General features: G+C 38.1%; 1 pseudogene; it reads left to right on the top strand.

The window, feature by feature from the left end:
- The window catches only part of LOC133464477 (RNA polymerase II elongation factor ELL2-like), a 44590-nt pseudogene that overhangs the window by 22836 nt on the left and 9562 nt on the right, over window positions 1–12192 (top strand).

Here is a 12192-nt window from a genome sequence, read left to right as displayed (position 1 = left end):
TTTTTTACTGCTTGGGAATGTTGCTATTCCTTTAATTCTTGCAACACTGCAGTTGGATAAAAACAGGATGGGGTTTTCTTCTTTTGCAGCTTGTAAGATGTGCAGAATGGGAATTTCCATTGTCTTGTTACAAACTGCCTGAACATGCTCCAACATCCAAGGAAGCCAGAGAGCCCAACTTTTCAATTGCAGCTGATAGTATTGATGCTCCTTTTCTGCTCCAGAGCGCCCATTTCTTGCTAAATATGTCTAATATGACCACAATACAAATTTCAACAAGTTGCTGATCTCTCCCAGAAGCATCTGAGCCCAGAAACGTAGACGCCACCTCTCCACGCATCAGCAGTATGTCTCCCAGAGTTGCATGTGTGTTGGTCTTCATACTTATTTCATGAAAAATCTTTTGTTTCTTTCTTCTCACATAGTGCATCAAGATACCAGCTCCCACATCAGAGTCGCCCTCTGCTCTTCGGGTTTTCTCCTTCTACTTGTCCAGCGACAGCAAAGACCAGCCACAAGCCAGTTTCGACTGCATTCATCAGTATGTCTCAAGGTATGCAGTTTGCTTTTTTTTTTGTTTATTTCTGTTTCACAGACTAGAGATGGGCGATATGGACTAAAAAATGTATCACGATAATTTCTGGCATTTATCCCGATAACGATAAAAAAGAATACCAATATAAAAACACCATCAACGGGAATCTTTCTTTCTTCTTTCTTTCTTTCTTTCTTTCTTTCTTTCTTTCTTTCTTTCTTTCTTTCTTCTTCTTTCTTTCTTTCTTTCTTTCTTTCTTTCTTTCTTTCTTTCTTTCTTTCTTTCTTTCTTTCTTTCTTTCTTTCTTTCTTTCTTTCTTTCTTTCTTTCTTTCTTTCTTTCTTTCTTTCTTCTTTCTTTCTTTCTTTCTTTCTTTTCTTTCTTTCTTTCTTTCTTTCTTTCTTTCTTTCTTTCTTTCTTTCTTTCTTTCCGTACGTTGTGCATGGATTTAACACAGAACCATAAATCAGCTTTACACAAAAACGTCATTAACGGGTCATTACTGCGAGATTACAGATTCTTACCGTGGGGAATTGTCTTGACGGTATATCGTGAACGGTAAAATATCACCCATCCCTATCACAGACTACATAAAAGGTCTTTGCTGTCATTTACGCTGATGCTTTATGAAAACATCCATCCCTCAGCTTGCTGTACGCAGTACGGAGCAGCTGCTTTTAATCGCAGAAGCGAATCATGGACAATATCTTGCCCAAATCAAAAAATCTGTATTTGACAGCAGCAGTACTGCTGTCAAATACAGATTTAAAACAAAAAAAACACAAGAACTCCTTCTGCACGTATGAAACTATGTCCTTCTGTCTAAGATGATGCCTGCTTTGCAAGCATGCTGACTGGAGCCAAGGTAATCCTGGTGATTTTCCACAGGCTTTGTCCTGCGTCGAAACAGAACTGCAGGGTTATATGTAGCTTGTGACATAACGTACAGTAACTATAGATCTGTGTTGGTCAGCTTAACCACAAAGCTACGTTAGGCTGCGTGGAAACCACTGCTCTAAGATGGCTGACAGGAATGTATATAGTGCTGAATTTTACCTTCAATTAGTTATATGTTTGTTTTATTTTCCCCTGGCAGTGACAGCCGCGAGCAGCTGGAAGGCCAAGGGCAGCATCCAGGACAAGATCACGGTGTGCGCCACGGACGACTCGTACCAGATTACCCGTGAGAGGATGTCTCAGGCGGAGAAGGAGAGCTGGAGCCGCTCTGCCATCGAGATCAAACCCGGGGCCACACATCCAAGTAAGATTAGACCAGAGGCCCCTGTGGCAGAGAAACATTAGCATAAGAGCATAATATATCTGGATATTTGTCAGTGGAAGGGCCAGTTCGCTTTATGCTCAGAGGCAAAAGATCAGATCGGATGAGAATACAGAGATGCCACATGAAAACAAAACTGGACCTAGAATATCAATTTTAATGTCATTGCCTTGAAAAATATTTCAGTATTTGTTGCTGAAAACTGGCTATTTTCTTGTGATTTATATGTAACCAAGTCTTTCCTCCAAAGGGGGGGGTACTATTTTGGCAAATTTTCAGTCCTTTTTGTGTGCGTCACTCTTTTTTGTTGTTCTTTCCACAAATGGATATGTGCTTCTGTTCGGTGTCAACAAGACGGCTGCCAGTTTAAAACATTTCAAGCCAAAGTGTTATTGTATGGGACTGTGAGTTATAAAGTATGTACAGGACTGTCTCAGAGAAAGAAAGAAAGAAAGAAAGAAAGAAAGAAAGAAAGAAAGAAAGAAAGAAAGAAAGAAAGAAAGAAAGAAAGAAAGAAAGAAAGAAAGAAAGAAAGAAAGAAAGAAAGAAAGAAAGAAAGAAAGAAAGAAAGAAAGAAATGAGCAAGAACGAAAGAAAGAAAGAAATGAGCAAGAAAGAAAGAAAGAAAGAAAGAAATGAGCAAGAAAGAAAGAAAGAAAGAAAGAAATGAGCAAGAAAGAAAGAAAGAAAGAAATGAGCAAGAAAGAAAGAAAGAAAGAAAGAAATGAGCAAGAACGAAAGAAAGAAGAAATGAGCAAGAACGAAAGAAAGAAAGAAAGAAATGAGCAAGAACGAAAGAAAGAAAGAAAGAAATGAGCAAGAACGAAAGAAAGAAAGAAATGAGCAAGAAAGAAAGAAAGAAAGAAATGAGCAAGAAAGAAAGAAAGAAAGATACATTCCAGTTGATGAGGTTTTTGTGTAACAAACATGGCGGAGAATATGTTTGTTACATGGTTTAGAATATTGTGATTGTCTGTAATGCAATTAAAAAAACAAAAATGTCATACATTCTGGATTCATTACAAATCAACTGAAATATTGCAAATCTTTTATTATTTTAATATTGCTGATCATGGTTTACAGCTTAAGAAAACTCAAATATCCTATCTCAAAAAATTTGAATATTCTGGGAATCTTAATCTTAAACTGTAAACCATAATCAGCAATATTAAAATAATAAAAGATTTGCAATATTTCAGTTGATTTGTAATAAATCCAGAATGTATGACTTTTTTTTTTTTTTTTTAATTGCATTACAGAAAATAAAGAACTTTATCACAATATTCAAATTTTCTGAGACAGTCCTGTATATGCCGATCTCCTCCGCCATGAAACGCACTGTAACGTGCTTATGAAATTCAGATGGCTGTAGTGTGGCACCATGTGTGTTTGGTAATAGTTCATTTTAGTCAGTTCTAATATTGAAAATAGCAATAATGATGATATGTTTACCACACAACATAAAATCAGAAGTGCACAGAATATAATCCTGAGCTGTTCCTGGTTCTTAAACATCAAAAAGACCTTAACAGCATATAAATTATAATATGGCATGACCCCGAGCAACTACTCTGTCTCTCCCCACCCTGCAGCCTTTGTTGTGGTTATGCAATATTTTTTGTTAGCCCATTTCCAGACCTCCGTGTCAGGGCCAGAGCTGCAGGGCGGCTTGAACTCTGCTTGGTCAGGACCAAATTTAGACCGTGAAGACTGCGTAACATCAGATCTGAAGGTGGATCACCGAAAGGAAGCTTTTTAAAAGTAAATGTATGTTATCAAGTATATTTATTTTTTAAAAACATCAATCAAAAACGAAGCATCCAGGCTACAGTTCAAAATGACACCATCAGTACAGATAAAAACAGCCAGTTGGTAGAAATAATATCGGGTGTGTAAATGTGAATGGGACAGGCCTCTTAAATGATTCTTGAGGGACATATTTTCAAAACCGGGCCATTTTGTTCTTACTTTACTTACTTGCTGTTAGGGATGGGCGGTATGGACTAAAAGATTTATCACGATAATTTCTGGCATTTATCCCAATAACGATAAAAATGACGATTAAAAAAAATACCAATTCAACTCCACCTTTGTAACTATAAATCTATCACCACATTCAGTCTTTGGAGCCCCCAAATCACTGCTCTAAAAGATACTAAATACTACTAAACTACACCAATTAAATTTAATTAATAAAAACCAATTAAATGAGTTACACCTGTACTGCAAAACTGTAATGACTCAGATCCGCCATGTTTGTTACACAAAAACCTCATCAATGTGAATTTATCTTTCTTTCTTTCTTTCTGGCTCATTTCTTTCTTTCTTTCTTTCTTTCTTCTTCTTTTCTTTCTTTCTTTCTTTCTTTCTTTCTTTCTTTCTTTCTTTCTTTCTTTCTTTCTTTCTTTCTTTCTTTCTTTCTTTCTTTCTTTCTTTCTTTCTTTCTTTCTTTCTTTCTTTCTTTCTTTCTTTCTTTCTTTCTTTCTTTCTTTCTTTCTTTCAGGCTCATTTCTTTCTTTCTTTCTTTCTTTCTTTCTTTCTTTCTTTCTTTCTTTCTTTCTTCTTCTTTCTTTCTTTCTTTCTTTCTTTCTTTCTTTCTTTCTTTCTTTCTTTCTTTCTTTCTTTCTTTCAGGCTCCTTTCTTTCTTTCTTTCAGGCTCATTTCTTTCTTTCTTTCTTTCAGGCTCATTTCTTTCTTTCTTTCTTTCAGGTTCATTTCTTTCTTTCTTTCTTTCTTTCTTTCTTTCTTTCTTTCTTTCTTTCAGGCTCATATCCTTCCTTCCTTCCTTCACGTACGTTGTGCGTCGATTTAACGCTGTCTTCGCTTTACACAAAAACGTCATCAACAGGAATTTATCGTTTTTACCGCGAGATGACAAATTCTTACCGTGGGGAATTTTTTTGACGGTATATCGTGAACGGTAAAATATCGCCCATTCATACTTGCCGTTTTAAAAACCTTTTAATTAAAATAAACTTCATGAAACCCTGGTGTGTTTAGATTCTGCAGCCTATATGTTCCATTGTGTGCTGCTCCAGTGAGCTCGGCCTGGCCGCCCCCTCCCACTGCTCCGCTCACTCGGCCATTGTTGCTAACCTTCCTAAACCCATCACACACATTATTGTCCGTCACCTCCCGTGGCGACAGAGACACTCGGAGGATGTTTCTTTTTGAACCGAACTGCGTTTTAGATGAAAGGGGAGCGGGCTGACCCTGTGTGGGGAGAGATGCACTGGCTGGGTCGTTGGAGAACTAATCTCCAAATGAAAATCCTGCTTTCATAACAAATAAATAAATAATGTATTGCTCCTGGTAAGTCTGCTCTTTCAAAACTCTCAAAACCTTTCAAAACGACGGACAGCCCGAAAACAACAATATATTAATTTAATATATTCTTGGGAATGTTGCTATTGCTACTTTAATATTATTAAAGTTTAAGTCCATTTTGAACCTTTCGAATTTCAGGAAAATTATAATATGAGCAGTGAGCACTTTAAAACACAAACAGTGTGCAAACAATCTGCAAGCAAGGTTTTATTTTTGTGATTTCTACAGTATCTTTGTTGCATAGCTGGTTGCAGGAGTTCACGCTTTAAGCGGCTCTGCTCGCTCAGCGCTTATTCAAAGAACATAGTCTTGCCACGTCATCTATAACTGAAAGATTAACTTAGACAATATCATTTTTTTAAAGATAATTCTCTGTCTTTGGGACTTTAGCTGGATTTGGGAAAGAAAATGAAAGTAAGTATTAGGATTTGACTACTCTTACTGCAGAAGGCAAACGTTGTGTAATTTTAATCAAATCTAAACATCTATATTATCATTTCAGCTATTTCGGTAAAGCATTTTAATTTGACTGTCAAAAATGAAGCGTATACAGGGTATGTTTTGTTTGGTTTTAAAATAGTAATAAAAAAATTATTTTGATGATTCAGATTATTGTTTTAAAGCCCCCCCCCCCCATATTGTGATGATGATGACATTTTTCAGTGTGCCGTATTAATACCTGGCGGCAGACCACTGACAGCCTTTTCCACCCCCTCCCCTCCACCCTGACGTCCAGATTAACCTGCGCAGATTAACCTGTAATGGGATTAGCAAAGACACACAGAGACGCCTTTCACTGCTCTAACGTGCTCCATCTGTTTGCAGCTGAAATACAGGCAATAATCAATAAGTTTAAAACTCAGGGAAGACGGTTAAAGGCTCTACTGTACATGTAAAGTCTGTATCATATAGGAGATGTTTTTATTTATTGTTTTAGTCAAACCATTATCAAAGTGGTGCAGGTTTATGGACTTGCTCCCAATATGAATCGCTATAGTCTTTTCTGTCACACATCACTGATTCTGTTTGACCTTCTACATCAAACTACTACTAAGACTTACACCGTGTCCTAACTGCATGCAACGCGAGCGAGCGTCAGCGAAAAAAACAATTCCATTGCTTTATTTTCTATTGGACTGTCCAAACTGAACACGAGCGACACAGCGTGATGCGGCGCGCCGTTTTGAGCTGAACATTTGTTGGACGCCCTGCTTCTATTCTTTTCCTGTCGCTCGCGTTGAAAGCGCTGTAGGAAACAGTCATTTCAATACAAGAACCTCAATAAAGTGGCAGCTGCTGGAGGGAGATCACCAGGGAGCTGGAAGGTTCTGATAAGATAATAAGATATAATAATAAGACAATATATAATAATAATATAATAATAGGATCATATTTATTTCTGCCACTTTATCGAGATTTTTGTAGTGAAATGAGGAGGTATCATAGAGATTCCTACAGCGCTGTCAACCGGCTTTCAATGCGAGCGGCAAGAAGAAAATAGAAGAACATTTAAATATCACAATATCAAGCTTGTTTTCTGTTTAGAAAGTACAAACGTAGGAAGATTACAAGTACTCACCCATCTTTTACTTGTCTCTTTAGTCTTTTAGGAGTTATTTTAGGAATTTCTTTCAGGAGCGCACGGGCGGGTAGTGCGCTGAATAAAGGCTGATTTATGGTTCCGCTGATTGATGGTTCCGCGTAAAATCGACGGCGTAGCCTACGGCGTAGGGTCTGTGTTGGTGTAACTCGGAACCATAAATCAGCCTTTTAAAAAGAGAGTTTCAGCTGTCAATCAAAATAACGTGGGGGCCCATAACTCTTTCAGTGTGGACAGAGAGCGTCCGATGCCACGCAGTGCGACGCGATAGTCGGACGCTCATGCAGTTAGGACAGGCTGTTACTCGGCTGTTCATCATTCTTATTTTATGAATTGACTTTATGCAAACTGCTGGCTAAATGTCCTTAATGGAACTTCAAGACACCCCCCCCCCACCGGACCAACTATCACTTATTTCTTCAAACTGCAATCTTATTTTGTGTGTTCAGGTAAATGCGTGAAGTACCAGAAGAGGCCGGCTCCTCCGCCTGCCTCGGACAGCAACCTCTACAAGCTGCCAGCCAACAGGAGAAACGGCATTCTGGCCCCTCCGAGCCAGAAACCCCTGAGGGACCGGATCACTCACCTGCTGGCCCTCAAACCGTACAGAAAACCAGAAATTCTGCTTTGGCTGGAAAGGGAGCGAGCTGCGCCCAAGGACAAGGCCGAGCTGGGTGCCATACTTGAGGAGGTCATTGAAAACACTTCCTGCATATAAACACACACACACACACACTCCTGCATGCGTGCACGCACACATACCACACTCATGGTTTGCACAGATGCTTCTTTTAAATATAATAAACACATAAATGTCTGCAAAACGTACAGCCAGCACTCTGTCGCTTGTGTATTTGCAGCCTTCCCACACATGAAAAAATACATTTACTTGAACCAAAATGTGTTTCTATTGACATTTGTATGATTAGTGTGTTTTATAGAGAGAAAAAGAACATACTGAACAATAATGTACTGTATACAAACAGTGTTCCACTCACTAACATTGAAAAATTGTATCTGACCTCATTTTTAAAAAATGCTTTAATGCACTCAGGCCGGCTGCAAACAGCTCTCATTTTCCAGGAACTGGTTCCATTGTTTACACTTCCCATTAAACCACCAAACCAAACGATAATGTCATTTCTAAAATGACCCAGGATCTGAAAACCAGAATATTTGGTCACAAACACATGGTCGAGTTATGAAAGAAAGCAGGATTAGCTGTGCTTTAACTTTCCTGTACATGTTTGTGAGTAAATGATGTATGGGAGCTCGTGTTTTCTCCAGCTCTTCTGTTATTGATTCGTGTGCATGTATGTGTGGTGTTTGTGCTGGTGCGTGTAAGTAATTGGGTCACTGCTGTAATTGTCTCTTCGGAGATGGTATTTGCTGCTGGGCGGGCGGTTCTGTCAGGAGGCAGCAGAAAGATAGATTTCCTCAGAGAAAGGAAGTCAGATGAGAGGCTGAAATCACTGTAACAAACTCTGTGTGAGACTCTCAGATGGAAACAGAAGCTCATCAAGAGTTTTACTTTTTAGGAATGCTGACGTGACAATTTTGGCTCATATTGGACTCTGTTTAGTAAAAATAACAATAAATAATAATAATTTAAAAATAAATGTACCCACATGCCTGCAAATAAATTATTACCTTTTTTTTCTGTGATGACATAATTGATCATCATTTTTCCTGATAACGTGTTTGAAAATGATAGAATCGGATTATTTTTTTATGAGAAAGAACATTTCAGAGTGAAAAGGACCAAAGTTTTTATTTTAGATGGTAAGGTGTGTAGACTTGTAGTGTAGGGAGCAAAACTATGTGAATCAAAGTATTTTTTTCAGTACAACAAGGTTTGGGTTTGCAGCATAAAGGCAATTAATGTTCCCACAGGACACCAAGGAGCTATCAACATAAATTCCTATTTTAAGCCTCCGGCAAGGCTCGAAAATAATGTTCTGATAAAGTAAAAGTGCTGATAGAGACCCTACAGACAAACCAAAGTATTTTCAACGTTGTGTGCGTGCAAAAAATGTATGAAAAGGACTTTTTGTACAGGAATCTCTGTCCAGTTGCAGGTATTCGGTCATAAATCAACTAACGATGCTCCACATACTCCTGTGAAATGCACACAAAAGGATGAGAGTTCCTGGCCTCCACGAGTTCTCGTCCTTTTGCAACTATTAAAAGTAGTCGGGAGTTGGTGGTACGGACTACGTTTAAGATGCCCATGACTAGACAGAGAATTCTGCACATTCCTCTATACGTATACTTTTTTGTGCACATTCAGAGTTTAACTGACTGTCTGTGGACCTTATCTGGATTATCACTTTACAGGAATGATGTTTTTGAGTCTTGAGGCTTGAAGTCATTTATTTTGACATAGCTCTATTGCTCCTCTTGACTTATAATTGTCATTTTGCTTCAAACGCACGTTCTGATCCAAGTTATTACTGCTTTGATTCATGTTTTGGTTCCTGACAAAACTTTACGCTCTTCACCATCTAATAAAAGACCTAGAGTTGTTTTAATTTCAAAATGTTTCTTTTAAATGCAACAAATGCTGGGTTAGTTCTGCATATAAATTAAATCTGTGTGTGTAGAAATTCAGATTCAGAAAAACTGTATTTATCCCCGAGGGGCAATTGCAAAAACAACTAAGCAGCATGACGTTGAAAGTACTGAATAGAATAATAAAATAAAATAAAAGCAGATAAATAAGGCATGTCTCGTATGTACAAAGAATATATAAAATGTAAAAATATCAAAAAAGTAAAATAGAGTGACTGTAATGGTACATGCAGCTGAAATTGTTTGTTTGGGGTTTTCTGTTATTTCTTATAAAATATGCAAGACTTTTGTATCATGCATTTAAGTATTGATTTGAATTAAACCTAGATTTTTAGCATTTACCATATAAATTTGATATGTATCCAATGACAATGTGGCAAGAGTGCAACTTCACGTACGCCAGGCTTGAGCGGGCGGCTGCTTTTAGAAAAAATTCTGCACCCTGCTTTCTCGTCTCTGAATGGCAGGCAAGTTGCAGAAATTACCAGTAGAAAAGCTGGTGAGCATGACAAAGCCTGTAGCAGCCGAAGAAATGATTGCTTCCCCCAGGGCACACCTTTTGTATAGAAAACTGTGTGGGCTTTCATAGATAATGTGTAACATTTCAGCAATAATGTTGATTGACAATTGTGCGTTTTATGATGTTTCAGGTGGCAAAAGTGAACCCCAAAGACAGCAGCTACTTGCTGAAGGATGAATTTTACAAGCATGTGCAGAGGGACTGGCCAGGCTACAGCGAGGAGGAAAAGCAGCAGATCTGCAGGCTGCTGGCCAGGTAAGGAGAGCAGGAATGTTAACAATGCACTCAAAAGATGAACTCAATCTTCTTTAACAGCTGCTTTCTCTGTCACCTGGGTGGATTATACAGTGCCTTTTTTTCCCTGGTGTTGTTTTCAGAGAGGGCTTGTAGTGATTTAGTTACAAAGTAGGAATTAGACTACAGTATTTTCCGCACTATAAGGTGCACCTAAAAGCCTTTAATTTTCTCAAAAACCAGCAGTGCGCCTTATAATGCAGTGCGCCTTAAATATGATCATTACGGTAATTTCTGTTACTGTAGTCAGGGGGATTGTGGGTAATGTAGTTGGTGACGCCAAAGTAATGGCGCTAAAAATGTCAGGAATTGTCCCAGACGGTCAAGATAACAGCAGCGACGCTGACTCACATAATGGCGACGTTGACGAGACGGAGCAAAGCTGGTTTTTATTTTGTTAATAAAGTTTGACATACGGTACTTTTCTTCTTGTTTTTTTTTTTTTTGCATTTGCTGTAGGATTTTGTAGCATTTCCTGTAGCGCAGCTCCATCAAGTAGATACGTAACTCAACTCCAGCCACTATAGTACGGTATTTTACCATATATTTAGTGCGCCTTATAATGCAGTGCGCCTTATATGTGGAAAAAAGTTTTAAAATACGTCATTCATTGAAGGTGCGCCTTATGGTGCGGAAAATACGGTATATTTTCTTCTTTCGCATCTTGATCATTGTCTCTGACAGTAGTCGGATATTGGTGCTCTTCTCCACTTTCATCCTCATCCCCTGTTTTCAGAAGCAAATCTTGGCAGTACCTTCTCGTAAAAACTATTTTTATTTTAATTCCCAGTTTTAGTAGGTCTTCTGTAAATTTACAAGACTTTGGAGTAACACTTCTTAAAACTACCCGTGTCCTTAGTTACACAGAGACAATGTATTTGTGGTTTTTGTTTGTTTGGTTTTTTTTAAACATTCTCTCTGTGTGTTTTACAGAAAGTTGCAGCCACATGTCGGCAGCCAATCAAAAAACCTCCAGACAAACTCATCGATGCTGAAGACGTCAGAGGATCAAAGCGCAGCAAAATATCCTGCTGTGGTAAATGACTATTTTGATTTCCATTAACTTTACATTTGTGCCAAAGTGATAAATGTATAAATGGTGAAGCACATTTTATACAACCTGTGCAACACAAAGTGCTTTACAGGTTGAAAACGGAAGCAACAGAAAGTCTAAGAAAACACAAACTCCTGCATGTGCCACCCATACAAGTACAGATTACATGCACAGATACACCTGTCTTACACATCTAGACCATTACAATCATTTGAATAAATGGACCAGAAATGGGGGAAACGCTGTCCTTAGTTTAAGAGAAAACGCTGAAGATTGACAATTAAAAGACACAAAACACATAAGTGAACTATTGAATTACTGAGCAGGTACATGCAAAATATATGGTCATTTCTCAGTTAATAAGCAAATAAATTAACATTCAAAATATGTAATTAAAAGAATAATAAACTAAAACTCTAAAACTGGCTTCAACCATAACTATAATAAACAAATATTCATTTAAAACTTAAATTAAAAACGTGGGTCGTGGGTTTCCTTTTAAGAAAATACACAAAGTTGCAGTCATCCTCTGTGTGTGCATGTGTGCAATTGTTGCCTTCTGTCAGTCTGAGAAGGTTTTAAGGCCCTTTCAAATTAATTTAGAGTCCATTATTCTACAGTGAGAAAGAATATTCATTAAAGGAATCATACAAGAGAGGTGCTCATCTTCCCAGGAGTGGATGCTCCAGTAGGTTCACGTTAAATATTATAGAAAGAGTGTAACAAGTATTACTAGTTTAGAAAAAAGAAAAAGCCGCCAGCGGAAAGCAACTTCTCTCTAAAAAGTGCAAGGCAGCATGTTTGTGGTTTGCAAAGTTGCATCAGAACAAACATTTCTATAAGACTTCTATAACATTCTGCTCTGGACCAGCAAAACAGAACAGGTGAACGATTCATCTCGGCACAAGCATCACATACCAGGCGTCGAGCACTTTGGTAGAGGAGGGATTTTATGTTATGCAACCACACAGCCCAGGCACCTTGCAGGTGTTTTTAATTGTCCTTTAAACTCC

The sequence above is a fragment of the Cololabis saira genome, chromosome 2 (genome assembly GCF_033807715.1).
Source record: "Cololabis saira isolate AMF1-May2022 chromosome 2, fColSai1.1, whole genome shotgun sequence".
In the NCBI taxonomy this organism is placed as follows: domain Eukaryota; kingdom Metazoa; phylum Chordata; class Actinopteri; order Beloniformes; family Belonidae; genus Cololabis; species Cololabis saira.
This window is presented reverse-complemented; position numbering and strand designations above follow the sequence as displayed.